Source organism: Bos mutus, chromosome 3 (genome assembly GCF_027580195.1).
Source record: "Bos mutus isolate GX-2022 chromosome 3, NWIPB_WYAK_1.1, whole genome shotgun sequence".
NCBI lineage: Eukaryota > Metazoa > Chordata > Mammalia > Artiodactyla > Bovidae > Bos > Bos mutus.
In genome coordinates this window covers 30,394,508-30,418,535 of record NC_091619.1, presented here as the reverse complement: position 1 = coordinate 30,418,535, position 24,028 = coordinate 30,394,508, and the positions used below count along the sequence as shown (strand labels likewise).

Here is a 24,028-nt window from a genome sequence, read left to right as displayed (position 1 = left end):
ATGTTTCTATCTCCACTTGGCGAGATGGAGGGAAACATGGGCAATGACACAAGAGTTATCTTATAACTAAAAAGAACCCAAAGATTATCTAACCCCATTCCCCAACTGACCAGAATTTCCACTGCAGCCTCTCCTGAAGGGAGTTACCTCATGGTAGACCTGAAGTCAGCCTCCTGGTTGTGGGTCCAAATAGACCCTGTTCTAAGGTGGGTGCTGCCACAGACACATCTGAAGAAGTGAGGTGCTTGGTCTGTCCATATGTGGGGAACCCCATGATGAGCTTCTCATCAGGAACCCCATCATCTCACTGATATTTTTATGGCAGGTTCCTGGAGAAACATTCAACTTAAGGCTCAAAGCCAGTTTCTCTCCACTTTCCTCCCCATTTCTGCTTCCCAGGCCTAACCAATGGTTCCTACCTCACCGTGTTGAAGTAAACAAACTCTCCATGATCAGTGGGACCCTGGTGCAGGTGGCTGTTGTGTCCTTTACTGGTGTGCCAACCTCTAAGTATATTGTAGGTCAGCACATGATGAAGCCCAGGAGCCTAGGAGGGAAGAGGCACAGGAGGGGCAAACAGCAGCTGAAGCTGTCATCGCCATGATGGGGAGACTGAGGCCATGGCCATGGCTATGCTGCAACTGAGACATTTCTTAGGGACCCAAGTTATTATCTGGCACTGGGTTTTTTCTTTTGTTTTTCAGTGATGATCCACCGAATCCTAGAAATCTGGATACAGATAGATGAAATAGAACTTTCTCTAACTTTCCTTTTCTGTTCACTAGTGGCATGCCTTCAGTGGGGGTGACAAGCCTTCCTCTCCCTGGATTGGTATAGTAGGTGGGACAAGTGCATTTATGCAAGCCCACTGGAGAACCTCAAGCCACTTAGAATACGTGGAACACTCTCTAGGCCCTAAGGAGGAGGCAAAAGTGTTTAGCATACAGTAGTAGCTTCCAGGCAAGAGCCTTGAGGAAGAGAAAGTGGAGGGGAACTCCAAAAACTCCATGAAGATGTACTATGTTGAGTTTATGTTAAGACTTTGTTAATTAGTTTGACTATAGCTCCATGGGTCTCTTAGGTTTAAGTTTCGCCTTGGAATGAGACATGCTATTCAGGCCTTTGGGTATTGCTGCCTGACTCACACTCCAGTTCTGGCCATTTCATAATCCAAAACAACAGTTCCTTTGCCTGCACACATGGGTCCCAAGATCGGTAGACAGGGATGGCCTGTGGCTTGGGACTCAGCTTAAAAATCTGCTAATATTTGTTGTTGGAAAAGATAGGATAGTATTGGTGATTATGGTAATTTAGGGAAAATACATGACTCATATGTGATCCAGATTTTAAGTATATGAAAATTTATATTTATGGAAAAGGTCAGTTTTCATTCCAATCTCAAAGAAAGGCAATGCCAAAGAATGCTCAAACTACCGCACAATTGCACTCATCTCACATGCTAGTAAAGTAATGCTCAAAATTCTCCAAGCCAGGCTTCAGCAATATGTGAACCGTGAACTTCCTGATGTTCAAGCTGGATTTAGAAAAGGCAGAGGAACCAGAGATCAAATTGCCAACATCCACTGGATCATGGAAAAAGCAAGAGAGTTCCAGAAAAACATCTATTTCTGCTTTATTGACTGTGCCAAAGCCTTTGACTGTGCGGATCACAATAAACTGTGGAAAATTCTGAAAGAGATGGGAATACCAGACCACCTGATCTGCTTCTTGAGAAATTTGTATGCAGGTCAGGAAGCAACAGTTAGAACTGGACATGGAACAACAGACTGGTTCCAATTAGGAAAAGGAGTACGTCAAGGCTGTATATTGTCACCCTGTTTACTTAACCTATATGCAGAGTACATCATGAGAAATGCTGGACTGGAAGAAACCCAAGCTGGAATCAAGATTGCCGGGAGAAATATCAATAACCTCAGATATGCAGATGCCACCCTTATGGCAGAAAGTAAAGAGGAACTAAAAAGCCTCTTAATGAAAGTGAAAGAGGAGAGTGAAAAAGTTGGCTTAAAGCTCAACATTCAGAAAACGAAGATCATGGCATCTGGTCCCATCACTTCATGGGAAATAGATGGGGAAACAGTGGAAACAGTGTCAGACTTTATTTTTCTGGGCTCCAAAATCACTGCAGATGGTGACTTCAGCCATGAAATTAAAAGACGCTTACTCCTTGGAAGGAAAGTTATGATCAACCTAGATAGCATATTCAAAAGCAGAGACATTACTTTGCCCACAAAGGTTCGTCTAGTCAAGGCTATGGTTTTTCCTGTGGTCATGTATGGATGTGAGAGTTGGACTGCGAAGAAGGCTGAGCGCCGAAGAATTGATGCTTTTGAACTGTGGTGTTGGAGAAGACTCTTGAGAGTCCCTTGGACTGCAAGGAGATCCAATCAGTCCATTCTGAAGGAGATCAGCCCTGGGATTTCTTTGGAAGGAATGATGCTAAAGCTGAAACTCCAGTACTTTGGCCACCTCATGCGAAGAGTTGACTCATTGGAAAAGACTCTGATGCTGGGAGGGATCGGGGGCAAGAGGAGAAGGGGACGACAGAGGATGAGATGGCTGGCTGGCATCACTGACTCGATGGACATGAGTAAACTCTGGGAGTTGGTGATGGACAGGGAGGCCTGGCGTGCTGCGATTCATGGGGTCACAAAAAGTCGGACACGACTGAACAACTGATCTGATATGATCTGATATATAAATTTATATAAATAAAAATAACTAAACATAAAATATAAATATATAAATGTTTATGTAAAATAAAATTATGTTTATATAAAAATATAGCCATATTTTGTGGGAAGAAAATATCCTGTGTAGACTGAAATGTATGTGTTTACCAGGTGTGTGTGTGTGTGTGTGTACATGTATGTGTGGATGTAAGTGAGCTAAGGCTTGACACCAAAGTGTCTGGAATATTTTCCCCTGCCCTAGGGCTCCAGGTACTCAAAGTCAAGGTCAATGCCATCAAACATACAGCCAGATATATGTGATCAGTCGGTCAGTGAATACCATACAATTGCCAGCCTTGGTTACCATGGAGGTAAACTTGGAAAAGGCATGATCCTGAGTGACACTGGCCCAAGCTCCAAGAAATATCAGAGGAAGCAGCACCAGCCCATGTAACCCTGTCCTTAGTAATCCACCTCCATCTCCAGCATTGGCTCCTGGTGGTCTGATATCATAAAAATCCTCCCATAGAGACTTTAAGGCAGTCAATATAGCTAGACCAGCCTTTTGGTGTTGGCAGATGAACAAGCCTTTAGTTATTTCAGGGTCTTCTTGAAGCCACTTACCAGTCACACTCCATGTCTTCTCATTAATTCTGCGATCCCTTCAGGAAGGGCATCATAATATAGAAACAGGCAAAGAAAATGACATAAGTCATCACAAACATTTATCTTCATTCACCACCCTCTGCCCTTTCTCTGTTCCTCTCTTTAGGATGTGGTTTTACAGCTACTTGACTATTCAGAGTTCACTCAAACACTCCTTTATACTCTCACACTTCCATGCCTTTGCTCATGGAGTTCCCTTCTCTTATAATACAGGGCCTTTCCCATTCTCGGACTCTGACAAACTTCTACTTATCATTCGCTGCCCTTGTCAAATGTTACCTACCCTTAAGTCCTTCACCCAAGCAGAATTTACCATCGCTTTATCATCACTTTTTATGATATTGTGCATATTCCACCATGGTGCAGTTTTCATATTTCATCATTGCAGTTTTCAGGTGGATATGTACTTGTTTGTTTCTCCATTAGACAAAAAGCTTCTTAAGACTCTTTCTTTCATCTTTTCTCTCCTACAGTGCCTTGAAAGGCTCCAGCTCTATGCTAATTAACAAATATCTAGTATCCTTGGGGCTTCCCTGGTAGCTCAGATGATAAAGAATCTGCCTGCCACCCAGGTTCAATCCCTGTGTTGGGAAGATTCCCTGGAGAAGGGAATAGCAACCCACTCCAGTATTCTTGCCTGGGGAATTCCATGAACAGAGGAGCCTGGTGGGCTACAGTCTGTGGGGTCTCAAAGAGTCAGACATGACAGAGCAAATCTCTGTCTGTCTGTCTGGGGTATCCCAACAATGTTGAATATCCTTCATGAATTCCCCAGATTGGCAATATTTATTTTCTTTGTTCTAGTTGAGATGGTAGGAGACATTGTGTTAAGATCTCTTGTCTTATAGTGTAACCAATCAGGACCCTGTGGCTTCTCCTGTCAAGTTTATGATTAACCTCATCTGAATCTTTTTTTTTTAATTTAAATTTATTTATTTTAATTGGGGGCTAATTACTTTACAATATTGTATTGGTTTTGCCATACATCATCAGGAATCCGCCACGGGTGTACACGTGTTCCCCATCCTGAACCCCCTCCCACCTCCCCCCCACCACACCCTGTACTGAATCTTTATTCCTTTTCTTGTTCAAAACTTGTTCTCCTCAAGATTGAGGATTATCAAAGAAAACGGAATTGTAACTGATCAGAACTCTATGGGGCCTTCCTGGGACAGGCCCTCCTCCCTATCCTCTGCTTTAGCTCCTCTCTGAAGTAGCTAGATAACAGTATCTGATGCACATTTCCTGAGTTGTTTTGCAAATGTAAAAAACCCCAGTGAAAGTGAAAGTCACTCCGTCCTGTCCAACTCTTTGTGACCCCATGGACCATATAGTCCACAGAATTCTCCAGGCCAAAATACTGGAGTGGGTAGCCTTTCCCTTCTCTAGGGGATCTTCCCAACCCAGGGATCTAACCCAGGTGTCCTGCAGGCAATTCTTTACCAGCTGAGCCACAAGGGAAGCCCATTAAAAAAAAAAAAAGAAAAAAAAAACTCTCCAACAAAAGGAAGATGTTAACTACTTGATGACCATAAGCCTGTAGCCTCAGGCCTCCTGGAGCCTAAGGACTGATAATGTTAACCTTTGTAACACCACCCTGCTACCTCACCATCAGCCAAACAGAGAATTGTGCACAAGCTGATCACGTACACTGGGACCCCACCTCCCTCACCTGGCTTTGCCTAAACCCTCAGAGAGCTAGGGGCCTTTTTGGGTTTGAGCCACCCTGTTCTTGCATGCTTATTGCATGCCTCCTGCAATAAATGTTCCTCTGCTCCAAACTCTGAAGTTTCAGTTTGTTTGGCCTCACTGTGCATGAGGCACACAAACTTGTACTAGCAACAGTCCCTTCTTCCTTGACTATCTAGCATCTTATCCTTAGTACCTACCATGATGATTTAGCACATAATTGCCAACAAAGGTCCGTCTAGTCAAGGCTGTGGTTTTTCCATCGGTCATGTATGGATGTGAGAGTTGGACTGTGAAGAAAACTGAGCGCCAAAGAATTGATGCTTTTGAACTGTGGTGTTGGAGAAGACTCTTGAGAGTCCCTTGGACTGCAAGGAGATCCAACCAGTCCATTCTGAAGGAGATCAGTCCTGGGTGTTCTTTGGAAGGAATGATGCTAAAGCTGAAACTCCAGTACTTTGGCCACCTCATGCAAAGAGTGAACTCATTGGAAAAGACTCTGATGCTGGGAGGGATTGGGGGCAGGAGGAGAAGGGGACGACAGAGGATGAGATGGCTGGCTGGCATCACCGACTCGATGGACATGGGTAAACTCTGGGAGTTGGTGATGGACAGGGAGGCCTGGCGTGCTGCAATTCATGGGGTCGCAAAGAGTCGGACACGACTGAGCAACTGAACTGACTGAACTGACTGACAGACTCAATAAATACTTCTTGAAATAAATAGAAAGTGAAAGAAAGTGTTAGTCACTCAGTTGTGTCTGACTCTTTGCGACCCCATGGATTGTAGCCCACCAGGCTTCTCTGTCCATGAAATTCTCCAGTTAAGAATACTCGAGTGGGTTGCCATTCCCTTCTCCAGAGGATCTTCCCAACCTAGGGACTGAAACCAGGTCTCTTGCATTGCAGGCAGATTCTTTAACATCTGAGCCACCAGAGAAGCCAAGGAAATAAATGGAAGCACAACAAATAAACTTCAGCATATACTATATGTAGGTCATATGCTACATATGACCAGAGTGGGTTGCCATTCCCTTCTCCAGGGGATCTTCCTGACCCAAGGATCAAACCTGGGTCTTCTGCACTGGTAGGCAGATTCTTTACCGTAACTGGCAAAAGCCAAAGAAAATCCAGCAAACAAAGGAAAGGAACATTATTTTATAGAGTAAAAAGGAGGAAGTTGGGAGGGGTTTTTTTGAATGAAAGGAGGAAAGCGAGAATTTGGGTTGATGATGGTTTGTCATAGGCCTAGTAGCTTAGGGAGTTGGTTTCCTGTAGGAGATACAAGTATATCTTTCATGGTGAACCCTGTAATTGACTATTGTTTCCTGATGATGATCCTTCCTGTCGGGGTCTGTAATGGACTGTCCTTCCTGTTACTGACCTTGATGACGCTATGTGAGAGCTTCCCCTTCTAGCATCCCAATTCCATTTTAAATGAGATTTCCCTGTATTAATTTTCACAGAAATAAAGGTAAGGAAAGGGAAAAAAAAGATTAGAGCAATGAAGATAGTCACTGTGACAAGTAAAATCACTGCTGAGGAAAGAGAAGTCATTTTGATTTGTGTCAGGGTGCCTTTTCACTTTCATTCCTCTCTCCTCCAGAGTCATCCAGTCATCCATGTACTTTAGCCCTGAGTGGGGAGATGGCCTCCCCAAACTAGCTTTGAGCTTCAAGTCCATCCAGAGCATGTGTCCATGACTTTCTCAGATATACTAGGATAGTGTACTGACTGCTGCTTGAGGGCCTGAAACCCAGAGTAGATGACATCATCATGTAGGGCACCATCATTATTTTGACCATTCTTGGGGAGGGGCAACTTTCCCTCTTCAGTTCAATTCAGTTCAGTCACTCAGTCGTGTCCGACTCTTTGAGACCCCATAAACTGCAGCACACCAGGCTTCCCTGTCCATCACCAACTCCTGGAGCTTGCTCAAACGCATGTCCACTGAGTCAGTGATGCCAGCCAACCATCTCGAGAGGTGGTCCTAAGATAGTGGAGGAATAGTTTGGGGAGACCACTTTCTCCCCCACAAATTCATCGAAATAACATTTCAACGCCGAGCAAATTCCACAGAACTTCTGAATGCTGGCAGAGGACATCAGGCACCCAGAAAGGCAGCCCATTGTCTTCAAAAAGAGGTAGGACAAAATATAAAAGATAAAAAGAGAGACAAAAGAGGTAGGGATGGAGATCTGTCCTCAGAAGGGAGTCTTAAAAAAGAGAAATTTCCAAACACCAGGAAACACTCTCTCCAGCAGGTCTGTGGTGAGCCTTGGAATCTCAGAGGGCAAAATAAACAGGAGGAAAAATAAATAAATAATTAAACCCCACAGATTACATGCTATCCAACCATCTCATCCTCTGTGGTCCCCTTCTCCTCCTGCCTTCAATCTTTCCCAGCATCAGGGTCTTTTCAAATGACTTAGATCTTAACATCAGGTGGCCAAAGTACTGGAGTTTCAGCTTCAACATCAGTCCTTCCAATGAATATTCAGGACTGATTTCCTTTAGGAAGGTCTGGTTGGATCTCCTTGCTGTCCAAGGGACTTTCAAGAGTCTTCTCCAACACCACAGCTCAAAAGCATCAATTCTTCAGTGCTCAGCTTTCTTTGTAGTCCAACTCTCACATCCATACATGACTACTGGAAAAACCATAGCTTTGACTAGACAGACCTTTATTGGCAAAGAAATGTCTCTACTTTTTAATATGCTGTCTAGGTTGACCATAACTTTTCTTCCAAGGAGCAAGCATCTTTTAATTTCATGGCTGCAATCACCATCTGCAGTGATTTTGGAGCCCCAAAAATAAAATCTCACTGTTTCCATTGTTTCCCCATCTATTTGCCATGAAGTGATGGGGTCAGATGCCATGAATCTTAGCTTTCTGAATGTTGAGTTTTAAGCCAGCTTTTTCACTCTCCACTTTCACTTTCATCAAGAGGGCCTTTAGTTCTTCTTCACTTTCTGCCATAAGTGTGGTGTCATCTACGTATCAGACGTTGATATTTCTCCCAGCAATCTTGATTCCAGCTTGTGCTTCATTCAGTCCAGCATTTCTTATGAATTCTTTTGGCTGACCTAATAATTAAATTGACACAAAGCAGATTAACAGAAGGAAAAAAATTAATCCATAAACTTGGAAATTTCATAAAGATTGGACCTCAGAATTGAGCATAGCAGAAAATTTATATATCATTTTTAGGTAAAGAAACAATTATTTGTAAAGATTTAACAAAACAAAGGGGCTGGCACTTGGGATAGCAGAGTAATGAAGAGGTAACATGGTTTGTTTCTACAAACTTCTTGGCCCTGAGTTCCCTGTCTCTGGGGACAAAGGTGACCTTCTACCTCCAGATATGGGGGGTGGGGGGCACACCTTTCACGTGCAAGGTTTATTTCCTGCCTTCTGGGAGACAGGAAGGGGAATCCAAGTGTTCTTCTCACATGAGCCATTTCTTAAGTCATTTTATTTAAAAATAGTCCATTATCCCTTGAAGGTATATTTCAGGGTGGCCTGCCCTGAATCCAAACACCATAGTGGTGAAGACATAGATGAGCTGTGTACACTAGGGATGTGAGGAGGGCATCAGAAAGGCTTAGATTGCTTAGGTAAGGCTAAAAGGTAAACTTCCCTCTCAAGGACCTGGGAGTGGAGTCAGAGCAGGTATAGGATAAAAGTGGACCATTTCCCACCAAAGATTTCTAATTTCTATGGAATTAATGACTGATCCTCTCTAAACTAATACATTCAAGTGCTGTCTTCTTTACTTTGGTAAGGGTTGTCATTATCCTTAGCAAGCTCATTCTCATTTCTACTCCAAAGGAATGTGGATACAGTGGTACGGGAGGTGAGGTTAAAGAAGCTCTCTTTCACATTTCCTTTCTTTTCACCTTTCTGCCTTCCTTCCCTCATACCTTCCTTTCTCTTTTTCCCTCTTTCTTGTAACAATTTTGACTGTGCTATAGGAGGTGGAGACTCTGGCTGTCTTAGATTTTCAAAGGATTCCTCATGATGCTTAGCAAGCTGCAACTGCTGTAACACAGCCAGACCTGTAACAAGGCAAGAAACAAAGCCATGACTCAGCTGAGGGCTTCCCTGCGAAGCTACAGACCTGTTCCACTGCTGCGTACCTAACGATGAAGAGTCAGCTTCTAGTAAGTCCTGTGGTGAGTGCTGCACAGGTCTTCCTCTTCACTGCTGTGCCAAAGCCACCCTGGAGAGGAGGGGGCCCTGGAGCTGGGTCCCCACCACCTAGTGAGTGGTGAGTAGGAGCAGCATGGGCTCTAAGCAGACACTGTTGTGCTTGAAGATAAGCTCTTCTCCTTCCAGCTTCAAGATCCTTGAATACCTTGTCACATGACTCCTAACCTCAATTTGCTTCCTGACAAGTGGGAAGAGTAAAACCTACTTTAAATTTTTGTTGTAAGTATTAGATGGGATAATTGAAGTGACATTACCTAATATATGTGTGTGCATGCATGCTCAGTTGCTCAGTTATGTCTGACTCTTTGTGATCCCATGGACAGTAGCCTGCCAGACTTCTCTTTCCATGGGATTCTCCAGGGAAGAGTACTGGAGTGGGTTGCCATTTCCTTCTCCAGGGGTTTTCCCGACCCAGGGATCGAATCTGCATGTTTTGCACCTCCACATTGCCAGGCAGATTCTTTACCATTGTGCCACTTGGGAAGCCCCACCTAATTAATGTACAGTCAGAATCAAATAAATGCATGTTAATTAAACCATTGGCCCATCTACCTGTTGCAGCCATCAAGGCTCCAATGGACTGGATTCTCACCTCTCAATAATTACCTCAAGCCAGGGTCCAGTTTATCTGGTCTTGCCTTAACTTGGCTGCATGTTCAGCGAGGGCAACATCTGAACAGCTCCGTATTCTTGCTGAGGCCCAGGATGCCCCAGAGCCTCTTGTATGAACTCCCATGGGTGATGTTAAGCATCCGCAGGTGCTCATGGACCACAGACTTCCAAGGCTCTTTAGGAGTAGGGTGGTGCCAGGTTTCAGAGCTGAGCACTGAGGACAGTGTTAGTTCTTCATTACAAAGTGTGGCACTGGGAAAGTTATGAGTGGTAAGAAAGGTGATGGATGAAGGAGTAGAATCATTGTAAAAGTCATTCTATTAAGTGGGATATTGCAGAAAGAGACAGTGAGATTTGGATTGGAAACTACATATGTAGCGTTTGGGGTTAGATGAATTCAGAGAATGCCTGACTTGCTAGGACACACCTCTAAGCCCTTGAAATGCTGAGCTGAGAAGGACCTCGTTATTTCCATGGCAGGAGAAGAGCTGCACAGGGCATTGTACCGGAATCCAGCTGCAGGGCCTGCATCCAGCTCCATGCTTGCCACATTCCCCAGGGCCTTGGGCAGCCCACTTGGGTAGGTGTTGTCAGACCTCTCACATGCTGTGGCCAAGTTCAGAGAACTCATTACACGTCAAATCTTCTCAAGATAAAAATCCCTTTTCCATGTCTTTGACCACGACAGGAAAAGGGAAGGAGGCCTTGTCAAAATGTTCCACCAGAACTGTGGGGAGTTCTTTTTGTGGTTCCTTTGACTTTGGGGTAGTAAAAAGGTGAGTCAGAGTGGAACTAAGATAGAGGGATGTGAGTGCTCCCTGTTTCGGGTTGGCTGTAAATTCTAGGTTTGGGGTCCTTCACTTCTGTTTCGGGTTCTCAGTCATGGTCTCTCCTGGCTAGGAAAGTGGCCAGGGTCCTAGAGCGGAAGCTCTACCAGGAGTGAAGCATATGCAGCTATCTGGAGCTGTGTCTCCCACAGGAGTAGAAACCCAGGGAATCCCGACAAGCTGTGGAACAGATGGGGCTCTGCCAGCAGGCCTCTCCACCTAAAACAAAGATCTGATCATGTCTCTCTCTTCCTCTAAACCCACGGTGGTTCCCATTGATTGGATAATAAACTCCAAACTTTATCAAGGCTCATCTGATCCAATCCACCTGGCAGCCTTGTTCCCTGCCATCATTTCCAGGTACTGGGTGTTGCAGTCAGTTCAGATTCCTTGTTGGTCTACAATGGCACAAACTCTTCTGAGTCTCTGGACTGTTCTTTGCTTTTTTTTTTGCTGCATGAGATGCCTTTAACTTTTCCTACCTGATCAATTCCTACTAACAAATATATTCAAACTATCGGCTAGGGTCCCATATGGCCACTGTCTGCATGAATTCAGTTTTAAAAGCACATTACAGCTGCCAATGATAATTAAAGAGGATTCCAATCTTATATCACTTGAAGATTGATAAAAATTAGAATTTGTAAGCATAATCATTTCTCAAAATCTCCATCATACATCCCCCTTCAGAGATGTTGCTCTGCAACATTTTCCCCAACAGATTCCAGATCTCTATCTTCTCCTCCACCTTCCACAATTACCACCATTTTCACTTCCACATTCTCTGTCAGCTCTTTCGGCTAAATATTTTCCTCTATCTTCCTACTTCTCTAGACAAATTCTCTCTCTCCTTTCACTCCTCTAATTCTCTATAGCAGAAAATATGATAATTGGTCAGTCAAGATCTTATTTAGCATGGTGGAGACAAAGGGGTGCTAGTGAAATATGAAGGAATAGTCTCATATTAGTAAATCGAGTCCACGTCCCACAGCGATAGTCAAGGCAGAACAGAGCTTAACCTGTGGGGCAGTTTCTGTTGGGTGTTATTTTCTAGAATCCAGAAGCAAATAGAATTCTCTAGCTCTGGCTTTACCAGAACTATCCTATGTTGTCCCAGCAGGTTTGTGCTTGCTGATGAATTTCAGGTGACTCATGATAGCTTGCATCTGGTTGTATCTAGGTATTGAGAAATTCCCAGAAATTACATCTCTAACTCAAGATCTTTGTTCTATGTAGTTGATCCCAGAGGCCAGAGCATGAATAAAGGAGAAACTGAGGCAGGGACAGTGGCTGACAGGCCAGGGGATGAGGATGGAGGTGAACTGGGGCTAACGTGCAGCTCCCTTCCCTTTGACACAAAGACTCTTTCATCAGAGAAATGCAACAGAAAAGAAATAAGGTAGACACAACTCAGTTCAATAAAATCAATGCATTATGTGTTATGTAGCCTGCCAGACTCCTCTGTCCATAACACTCTCCAGGCGAGAATACTGGAGTTCCTATCCCTTCTCCAGGGGATCTTCCCGACCCAGGAATCAAACCAGGGTCATCTGCATTGCAGGAAGATTCTTTACCAGCTGAGCTACCAGGGAAGCCCCTAGAAAAATACATACCTACATCCACCATCAACAACTTACATATATCTGGATTGATAATACTTTACATCTTCCTTTCCAGATATGTCCTAATTACATTGGTTGAAGTAGGTTTGAGGTCCCAGAGCAATAACGGTTTTTAATTTCCTGGAGGCAGCATTTCTTCATGAGAAGAACCGCTCCAGATGATCACTGATAATGAGATAATGCAAATTCAGCTAGTGAGCTTACTTCAAAAAGAAAAAGTGCCCCAAAAGTAAAATGTCCTATCAAGGGAGTGGCCAAGATGGCAGAGTAGGAAGACCCTCAGCTCACCTCATCCTATGGACACACCAAAATTACAGTTATTTACAGAGTAACTATTGATGAGAATGACCTGAAAACTAGTTGAAAAGATTTCCCACATTTAACAATATAAAGAAGGAATCACAATGAGATGGGTAGGAAAAACAGAGATGTGGTATAGTCTAGACTCACACACCCAGGTAAGTGGCCCACAAACAGGAAGATCATCACAAATGCAGAAATTCTCCCCCAAAAGTGAGGTATTCAAGCTCCACATTGAGCTCCCCAGCCTGGGGATCCTGTAACTAGGATGACAAGAATGTCTGACTTTAAAGGTGAGTGGGACTTGCCTACAGGAGAACCAAAGGGCTGTAGGAAGCAGAGACTCTACTCCTAAAAGACACGTGCAAAATCTCACCCACTCTGAGACCCAGTGCAGAGGCAATAATTTGAAGGGATTCCAGTCTGACTCACTTGCTGATCTTGGAGACCTCTTGTAGAGGCAGGAGGGAACTGGGACATTCCCTGTAGACACAGACACTGGCAGTAGCCATCAGGGGAACTCCTTCCAGCATGAGAACTCTAGTACTGGAAAGTGACCCTTGGGAATCCTTACTCAAGTCTACTAGAGCTGGCAGCCTCCCTGCCCATCAGCCAGTCACATCAAACCACTATGTTGTGTACCAGGAACTAACGAGTGTTGTAGGTCCATTATACTTCAAAAACAAACGAACAGACCAAAAAACTCATCAGGAAAAGAGGCCAGATTTGTGGTTACCAGAGACAAAGTGTGGAGGGATGGGGGAATTGGATGAAGGTGGTCAAAAGATACACTTTTAGTTGTAAGTAAGTACTAGGGATGTAATGTACAACATGATAAATATGATTAACACTGCTTTATGTTCTATAGTTGTGTTGCGAAGAGTTGGACATGACTGAGCAACTAAACAACTGTATATGAAAGTTGTTAGGAAATAAATCCTAAGAGTTCTCATCACAAGGAAAAAAATTTTTTTTCTTTTTCTTTTGTATCTATATGAGATGACTGGATGTTCACTAAACTTATTGTGGTAATCATTTCGTGATGTATGTAAGTCAAATCATTATGAAAGTGTTAGTTGCTAGGTTGTATCCACCTCTTCACGACCCTGTGGACTGTAGCTCATCAGACTCCTTCTGTCCATGAAATTCTCCAAGCAAGAATACTGGAGTGGGGTGCCATTCCCTTCTCAAGGGGATCTTCCTGACCCAGGGATTGAACCCAGGTCTCTTGCATTGTAGGCATATTCTTTACCATCTGAGCCACCAGGGAAGCCCTTAATCTTAGACAATGCTGTATGTCAATCATATCTCAATAAAACTGGAAGAAAAAAATAAACAACTTAAAAATTTTTAAATACAAAATTAAAATTTTTTTAAAAAAGAAAACAAGCAATACACTCCACTTGATTGAAAATTCCTAGAGGGCCAGAGCCAAGCCTCACCTATATTTACATGCCCCGGTAACTTGCACACAACCAGCTTCATTACATAGCAATATGATAAGTATGTCTGGATCTGATTTTAACACTAACTACATAATTGTCATTCGATGCCTCAGTTCTTTCCACTGTAAAATAAGATTGGGGTGTTAAACTCAAACACTTTCGGGCCCAGGCAGGTAACGTGAATCTGTTAGGCAGCCTGAGAATGCATGTAGGGTATAAAGGCAAAGAAGTCAGAGAGTATTCAGATTCATTAAAACTGTACTGCTCTTCTCAATAACAAACACACACAAAAACTGTTTTCTGGTCATATTTGACCATCAGAGCCCCTGTTTAAAAAGCTATCTTAGGTTTCTGTTTAGTTAAAAATTCTTGAGTCATCAATTGCTCTGGTTCACTTTCTTTTTTAAGAATGGAGAGAAAATAGTGATGGAGAAGAGAGTGCTAGGAGTGGTGAAAACCTCTAACCAGGGACCCTCCTGCAGAAACCACTGTGTCCTTGACGCCCATGCTACATGCATGTTCTCGTCCATCAATTAACAGATCCCCCAACAGCTGTTGCTCTTTCAAATTAGAATTAAATACTAAGTTGTTTATTGGAAGGAACCTCAAAGATGTTTGAAGATTTTTGAGTTTATTAGTTTCATGAAGAAAGGTTCTTGTGAGCTGAAGGAATCAGGATTGTTTGAAACGTTGCCCTCACCCCAGATGCATCAGGGCAACCGCAGAGTCCTCAGGGAGAGTGGAGATGGCTGCCTCACACTCCTCTAGGTGGAGAGGGCAAAGCCCACCTAGTTGTGGGCCATGTCAAAGACAGTAAAACTCCTTGAAGAAGACATCACCCAGAATCCACAGGGGCTCCCTGCTGGAGGAGGACAGGTAAGTGGCCTCAATCCCCAGCGTGCAGTAGTCATCGTTCTGAAGAGACAGTGGACAGGCCATCACCAGGGGCATTGCAGAGGCCTTGCCCCATGGAAATGTCCCCCACTCTATGTCCCACGACACCTGGGACATGCAGGAACCCTGGGGCGAATATGTACATTGAAGACATAGGTGGAGGGCGGCAGTGGGAGCTGGGGCCTGCCGATGGTGAAGGTGATGGTAGGCAGGCTCTCCACAGAGTCGCAGCTTACCACAAACTGAGAGAGAAGAGACAACGCTGCAGAACGCCTGGGGCTGTGGGCCTAGAAAAGGGCCCAAGGCCCCCCTTTTCCTGCGGGACTCTCTTTCCCATCGTCCAGCAGAGACTGTTGCAGAAACTGGAAGACCAGGCCTGACTCCCATGCGCAACACAGACCAACCCTCTGGCTTCTTGACTCCTCCTTTAAACACATCTCAGCTCTTAGATTTTGGGAGTACAGATATGGTCATAAGGAGTTAGGCTTTTCCAGGACCAAATTCTAACCTCAAATCATAGAGAAAAGGCATGGGCACACATTTGTACAAGTACAGTCACACCCTCTCATGTCCAAGTGTGTATGCACCAGTCCATGTATTCATCTCTCTCTCTCTCTCTCTCTCTCTCACACACACACATACACACACAGATATTTGGATGCAAGGAAAAGCAAACCAGATATGGGCACCAAGGGGAGCAGACATGGGGACAGAAGGCTATTTAGAGTAAAGCCCAAAGGTACATTCTTAGTGAAGGAAGAAAACCAAGTGGAATGGAGAAGTACATTGTGCCCTGACTCTATTTCATGCAAATGACAGCAGCCAGACTGAGCTGAAATGTGCCCCTAGAACCTACAGTGGACAAGCAGCACCTCCTGACAACCACTCAGCGCAACCTCACAGTCTGGATGGAGTTAGTATTACTCCCTCCCCTTTCCCTTTTTTGCATTGGAGGTTCAAGATTTGTTTCCACCGGTTCTGTCCTGCCAGGGGTTTGGGTCCCCTGCAGTGCTTCCTCCTCCCTCTCATGAACTCATGCTGTCGGGCTCCTGTCCTGAGGCTACCTGGATGTGCAGAGAAACCATTGGTTTCTAGTTATTCACATCACCATCCTCATTATCCTGGGCTCCCATTGCCTGCAGGAAGGAGGTCATAAACTGATGGGGAGCAGCCAGCAGGAAAGTCCCTGTATCCACAATGGCCTGGCAGCCTTCGGAACACCAACCAGTGGCCTAGTCACAATTGCAAACCTGACAGAGACACCAATACAAAGAAAAAGTCAGGTGCCTCTTCTGCAAACATGAGCCTTGTCCTCCTCTTATCACCCACCAGTTCAGGAGCTCTAACGTTCTGCATCTTCCAGGAAGCAGGGCCACTCTGTGACACATCTGCCCACGTGATGCTACTGGGCCTTTGTAATTACTGGAATAATAGCCTCAGTCTTGGACTGGTGACCTCTCCAGTCCTTGGAAAGCAAAAACTGTGCATGTCTTCTTTAATCTCCTTGTGCCAGGTTTTTCCAGTGCTTACCCAGCGATTAGGACATACAACCTGCGATACGAGCACAAGTAAATACTATTGGATTCAAAGAGAGATCACCATAGACTGGGCCTCCAGGAGAGGGATTCAAAGAGAGATCACCATAGACTGGGCCTCTAGGAGAGGGATTCAAAGAGAGATCACCATAGACTGGGCCTCCAGGAGAGGTTTTGGAAGAGATAGGAATTAATCCAGGCTCTGAAGTTTGCCTAAAGTTCAAATAAGCACAGAGGAGAAGAGGGGTACACCAGGTGATACAAACAAAAGAAGCCAGAAAGTTATGACAAGGTGCAAGGATGACATCTATGCTTCAGATCAGGAAGTAGTGGGAAGGCTGTATTGATAGGTAAGGCCTAGGTTTTGTATGGTCTTGAGTACAAGGCCAAGGCATTTTGTCTTTAAACTTGCATGTGATGGAAAATACTTGGCAGCTTTAAGTGTAGAAGTAACAGATTCACAATCATGAATTGGAGATCTGATAAGCTTGTGCTCAAATTTTAAAATTCTTGAAATGTGTGACTTTGGTTAACTTACTAACCTCCCAGCCTTGATTTCTTTTTATCTATAGAATGCAATATGATGCTGATATCCTTATAGTGTTGTATATTCTTATATGCAATAGTATAGTAAAATATTTAGCATATCTGGAATGTGGAAAACACCAGTGACCGCATTCAATTCAGTTTGGTTCAGTCGCTCAGTCATGTCTGACTCTTTGCAACCCCATTGACCACAGCACACCAGGCTTCCCTGTCCAACTCCCAGAGCTTATTCAAACTCATTTCCATCGAGTCGGTGATTCCATACAACCACCTCATCTTCTGTTGTCCCCTTCTCCTCCTGCCTTCAATCTTTCCCAGCATCAGAGTCTTTTCCAAAAAGTCAGTTCTTCACATCAGAGGGCCAAAGTATTGGAGTTTCAGCTTCAGCATCAGTCCTTCCAATGAATATTCAGGACTGATTTCCTTTAGGATGGACTGGTTGGATCTCCTTGCAGTCCAAGAAACTCTCAAGAGTCTTCTCCAATGCCACAGTTCAAAAGCCAAATGGTCAACACCAAAATCAGACTGGAGAAGCTCTATAGAGTCAGCAAAACAAGACTGGGAGCTGACTGTGGCTCAGATCATGAACTCCTTATTGCAAAATTCAGACTTAAATTGAAGAAAGTAGGGAAAACCACTAAACCATTCAGGTACGACCAAATCAAATCCCTTACATTATACAGTAGAAGTGACAAAACTGATTCGAGGAATTAGATCTGATTGACAGAGTGCCTGAAGAACTATGGACGGAGGTTCGTGACATTGTACAAGAGGCGGTGATCAAGACCATCCCCAAGAAAAAGTGACAGCATTACTCTTACTGATGATGGAAGTGGGTAGAGATTATGCTGATGGTATAATGAAGTTTTAAGAACAAAGCTGTGAATTCACAGGGCCTAGGAATGACCAACCTGCTGGCATGGCAAAGCTCAGTGGCCAGTTCTAAAGGTTCAGTCAAGAGCTAGACGCAAGCATCTACTGGGCTCCAGGACGACCTTAGCCAGGGGTTTGGTGATTCTTTAAGTAATTCATGTCTTGAGAGGAACAGGCAACAGTGTCATGCTGGGGGACTATGGGAGTGCCCATAATCCCTAGAAACTGTCCACTCTACTTACTCCTGGATGACAATCTGCCAGTACAGCTCCCAGGTAACAGGGGTTCTGACGATCTCACCAGAATAGAGCTGAGTGTTCTGACGATCTCACCAGAATAGAGCTGAGTGTCCTCGTCTCCCAGGATAAGCTCTCCACCATACTGATAAGTCAGCTGTCTGGGGAGAAAGGCCAAGTGCATGAGTCCTGCAGCACAGATGGGTCAAGCAGTTCCTCTCTCTCTCCTCCCCTCTTTCCACTCTCCTTCAGACACAGAGGAACTGCAGAACAAGGGTATGCTGTCCTCTCAGCTGCTCCTTAGACTCCACCTTGCTCAAGGTACAATCGAGAGAATTCTCAGAGAAACACCCAAAACGTGAGAGACTTGGAAACACAGACTGCATCATAAAGGAGAAGACAGGCACCTGAAAACAGACTATAAGCATATCCCAGAGAGGCCTTCCCGGACAGGGAGAGGATAAGAAGAAACCCCACTGAGAGTGCCTGGGATGGGGCCTGACAGAGACCCCAAGCTGGCCATGATGGAGATGCTCCTATCAGGGTCAATTAGATAACTAGATAATCTGAAGAGGTTCTAGGTCTCCTGTGTTTACTATCTTGGCCTGCCAGTCATCAGAGTAAGCCATTTGGATCAGATACCCTGAGGACCATGTGTTTAGGAATAAAGGATCAGGGAATAAAGCTTGCCATGAAGTTTGAGTCCAGATAAAAGGTACTGGATTTCTGATCAAGACTTTTGAGCTGGAGTCTTGGCTTCATGCCTACCAGAGACTGAACTTGTTTAACATTCACAACATGTTTAAGCCTCCATTTCCTCACTGGCAAAATAGAGCTAATATGATTTTTCAGATGTCATTTGAAGTTATTGCTACAAGAATATTTTATAAAGCCAGTTCAGTTCAGTCGCTCAGTTGTGTCCGACTCTTGTGCATCAAGTTGGTGATGAAATCCAGCCATCTCATCCTCTGTCGTTCCCTTCTCCTCCTGCCCCGTATCCATCCCAGCATCAGGGTCTTTTCCAATGGGTCAACTCTTCGCATGAGGTGGCCAAAGTATTGGAGTTTCAGCTTCAGCATCAGTCTTTCCAATGAACACCCAGAGCTGAGCTCCTTTAGGATGGACTGCTAGTAGAGGTGATGGAATTCCAGTTGAGCTATTTCAAATCCTGAAAGATGATGCTGTGAAAGTGCTGCACTCAATATAAAGCTGGAGGTGTTATTATAGTTATCACTTCACTTCTGTTCTCTTTATAGTAAATGCTCATGGAGCTTATTCAATCACTCTACAGCTGTGCAAATCTAACACAGCAATCTCTGGATTTACTGAACAAATGTTGAAGGAGCATTGTCCATTTTTAAGAAGAGAGTCATCATATGGCTAGTATGGCCATTGTTAAAAATTCTTCCAGTGCATTTAAAATAAAATTCCCCCCAAAATGTAATTACAAATTTTCAGAAATATGTGTGGGGTTGTATATAGCACATTATACTCATTGTATCAGGTAACTTTTTTTACCTAGGCTCTGTCTGATGTTGAGTTGTCCAAAGCCCCCACAGAGCCTCATTTGATGGGTCCTTCCCTGGACAAGGGTTCTTACCAAGAGAAGTAGAAGCTGAAGAAGGGTTGGGTCAGCTTGTCCTGCTGCAGCATGTGCTGCATGACTGCTGGGGTGCCTCCGACCGCCAAGCTGGGGTAGGCCATTTCCATAATCCCATCAAAGTTTGAACAGTAGAAAGGGTCACTGGGCTCATTCTCAGGCCAAATTCATGGTTATCAGTGACAATGTTCTGAACCTGGAGTGAGCAGACAGAGAGCTTCACAGTTCAGGTGGGTAAATTCTTCCAGACTTAGGTACCCAGGGTCTGGGATGTAGAACCCCTCCCAGGAGAGGAAGTTGGCTTTTTTCATGCTGAGCTCAAACATGAGGGCAAGGGTGGAAGGGGAAAGGGCAACAGTATCACTCAACCATGTGTATCCCAGAAAAAAATAGCTAGGTGTTGGGGAGCAGAGGCAATCATTTTCTGGAGTTATAGTTTCCACATCCATTTACAGTGAAAGAATAGTTTTTTTTTCTATTCTTCTATTTATTTTTCTATTTATAAAACCATAAAACTGGTTTTATGCTCAACAATCCATGTGCAAGAACAACAGAGAACTTTGAGAATGAGGAAATAAGAAAATAGTGAAAGGACAAGTCATCAAATATCCATAGTGAAAGGGTGTGGAGGAGAGAGAGGATTTATTCTAGGTGGTTCCAGGGGGCAGAGTTAAGACTAGGAAACAAAGTCACAAGACACAGCAACCTTAGCATCGCATAAAGAGCTTTCTGCAGTCAGGACTGCTGTGGAAGCCTGTCTTGGGAGGAAGATTGAATTACATGGCCTTTGACATCCTTTCCAACTCTTAGCTTCTGGGGAGGTTGTACTAAATTGGTAATTATGGATTTTTCTGGAAGCTTGAGGCTCTAGAAACTAGGAGGCAAACCACAGAGCCTCCACAACTATGAGAATATCACTCACAGTCACAGTGTCATATCCCAGGACCACACTCAGGCTTCTACTCCCATAGGACAGCGTATAGGTTAGTCCATTGAGACTGAAGGTGGAGGACTGGCTGGGGTTGAACCTATTGTGAGTGGCTATAGGAAGATGAAATACTAGTGTCAATCATTAATTCCCAAAATACTTGGAGACAACTTACCCTTGACAACCTGGGGTCATCAGACCACGGATGTGATAGGGCCTCAGCCTCAGCAATTTTGTGCTGTAGACACACTATGTTGGCCACAGCAAAGCCTGTCCCCTTGGATAACATACATTGCCAAAATTCTCTCCAGCCCACCATCCCTGAGGGATGGATCTCTTCAAAAATGCCAGGAATTCCAGCCCATGGGAGAGAGCTGAGGGAAAGAACAAAGTAGAAAGGAATGGAAGCCTCAGTCTGTGTCTGCTGTCTCTCCCCAGAACTGTCAGCACTTCTGAAACATAGACCAAAGGCAAGACATCCAGATGTTCCCAACTTTAGCAGGAAGAGATAATGTTTATGCAGCAAGAACTCTGGACTTAGCAGGATAAGCCTGTGCTCAATTTGGACGCTGCCCCTCCCACTTAGGGGTGGTAGTGATGCTGGTGTACTCACAGCAGGCCTCGGTCTGGCAGTAGGTGGACAGCACCCACAGGTTGGAGATGCCTGTGTCAAAGAGGACTAGGAAATTTTAGGGTGGTATCCCAATGCTGATCTCCCCAAAGTAGAAAGACTGCAAAGAAAGGTTTGTCACCCTCATAAGTAGCCAAGCCTTGTCCAAAGGATGGGGAAGAAGTTGGCCCACTTGAAGTCACATTTTGCCCAAATGATTTCCTTGGGGAATAAGAGGCTTCTGCCTCCAATTCTCCTTTCCTCCTGGAGTCAAATGTTCTCAGTATTCCACTTTTTTATCCCTAATTGCAAACCTTTGACCAGCTAAGACCTGGTCTGGAAAGACAATATCCTCTTCCAAAAGTGTTTTCTGGTTTGTAATATCAGACTACCCAAAGAAGGAGAAGAATCACTTTTTTCTCTTTTCCCAGTGTCTATCCACTGTCCAGCTTTACAGACACACGCCTACATTCACACATGCACACATACACACTAGTCTCCCCTTCTCTTCCAGTGTTAGATACTTCCACCACCATTCTCCTCCTTCCTGGTCACATACTTGCAAAGGGAGCTAGAGAGTCTAGAGTGAAAGGTAGCATGGAGAGAAAAGAATTTTATTAAGAGATAGTTTTAGTTCTAGGTGAATTGGGGTCCATTGTGTCATTTACCTGCCTCTAGCGCCTCTATCTGTAAAATGTGGGATTTGAAATAGGAGATCCATTAAAGTACCTTCCAGCTCTGAGACTCTATGCACGTTAAGATGCCTATGCCGATATTGTAGCCTCAAGAACATTCAAACAATTGCTCTAGGTTCCTGTGAATCTTTTCAGAAAAGGGAGATTGTATACAGTGTGTGGAGCCACTGGATATTTTGGCTGGTGGACTTGCATGTGTTTTCCTTCTTTCCCTGCAGCTCATTGTTAGGATGTTCTTTCAGTCTCTCAATTGACTTGAACACTCCCACTATGAATCACTTTACTACATAGACAAGGCTGTAGAGAGATGAGCCAGTAATAAGAGAAAAGGAGGGAGGAAAGGAGGAAGAAAGAAGAGAGGAAAGAAAGAAAGAAAAGGAGCTACTATACTATTAGCAGCCCTGCGTGCGAGCTCAATTGCTTCTGACTCTTTGAGACCCCATGGACTGTAGCCCATCAGCTCCTCTGTCCATGGGATTTTCCAGGCAAGAATATTGGAGTGGGTTGCCATTTCATTTTCTAGGGGCTCTTCCTGACCCAGGGATCAAACCTGTGTCTCCTGCAGTTCCCGCACTGGCAGGCAGATTCTTTACCACTGAGCCACCTGAGAAGCCCATACTATTAGCACCAACTTGTAACTTTCAGATACTTTCCACAGGAATGTGAAACTTAGGTTCAATAACTAGTACAAAATCAAAGTTAACGAGAGGCACAAATAAGTATTTAACAATGGTTATTAGCTGAGGGTCACGAACACCACATCCCACTTCACTTACATCCAGGTAGTTTGTGGAGGGCTTGTAAGCAAGTAAGGGCTTGTAATACCAAAATGATACTTAGCAACCGGACCAACATTTGGGAGGTTCTTTAGGAATTTCTCCAGTATACCCTACTCCTCCTTTGCCTCTCAGATAGACTTGCCTTTCCTCAGGATGATTCTGCAGAACATAGGGTAAACCAAACGAATGAGCTTCACACATCCCATCACAGCAGTCCCTTCAAGGACCTAACCTAGGTCCTCCAAACTTCTTTAGTACTCTACCCAAAGAGCCTCTTTTAGGAAGTGCTCCCAGAGCAATTTCTGACCACCACAGTCACTCAAGCATTTCCAGCATGGAAATACACTACACCATATATTTGGTTTTGTACTTAAAAATTGTTTCCAGAGAAGAAATGTCTGTTTCTCCCCAGTCCCTCCTGTAAGCTGAGGCAGGGATCATGCATCCTTTCTTCTTAAGCAACAAAACACCCAACACACAATCTCTCTGTCTCTCTCTCTCTCTTTCTCACACACACACACACACACCCCATTCATTTAAGTCTTGACCCACAGCAGTGGCCCAACACCAGTTTATGATATCAAGGAACAATCTGACTGCTTTTCCAAGAGACTTGTGGGAGAAGTCCTTTGCTGTTCCCTAGATTGTCATGCTCATTCACACAAATTCATGATGAAATGAAACACCAATACACACCTTACCATGCCCTCTGAGAACTGTAGACAAACCAAGACCAAGACCAGGATCTTCATGGTGCTGATTTCCACTGTCTACCAGCACACAGAACACAGTGGCAGACCCAAGGGTTGGGATGCACAGAAAGAGGTTGGGTCTCTCTCTTATGCCCTGATTTACCTTGTTCTTTTCATTTCTGGGCACGTGGGCTTTCCTATCTTTGTACCAACCTGTGCCCCTGCACATTCATGGATCCTGTTTGTTTTTCCCTCTGGCAAGTATCAAGGACTTTAATATCCACTTTGTAGCCAACTTAAAAAGCAACTAATGGCTTTGCTGAGGGAATCCAAAACCAATACAATATTGTAAAATTAAAAAATAAAATTTAAAAAATTAACTTAAAAAAAATAAATAAAATGCATGGTGAACAAAGGATCCTGGTACTCTCATCCACTGGGAAATGGCTGCTGCCAACTTCAGTTGGAACGATGGAACAGTTTGCTCTTTGGCTACAAGTGACGTCCTTTTTGAGATTTACAGCCTACTCTCTACTTCTGCTCCTTTTCCTTCCTCTTCCCTTGATCAGTCTCATCT

General features: G+C 44.2%; 1 pseudogene; it reads right to left on the bottom strand.

Moving 5' to 3' along the window:
* Positions 1 to 14,827: 14,827 nt before the first annotated feature.
* Positions 14,828 to 23,511, bottom strand: LOC102288127 (pepsin B-like; annotated as a pseudogene).
* Positions 23,512 to 24,028: the final 517 nt, after the last annotated feature.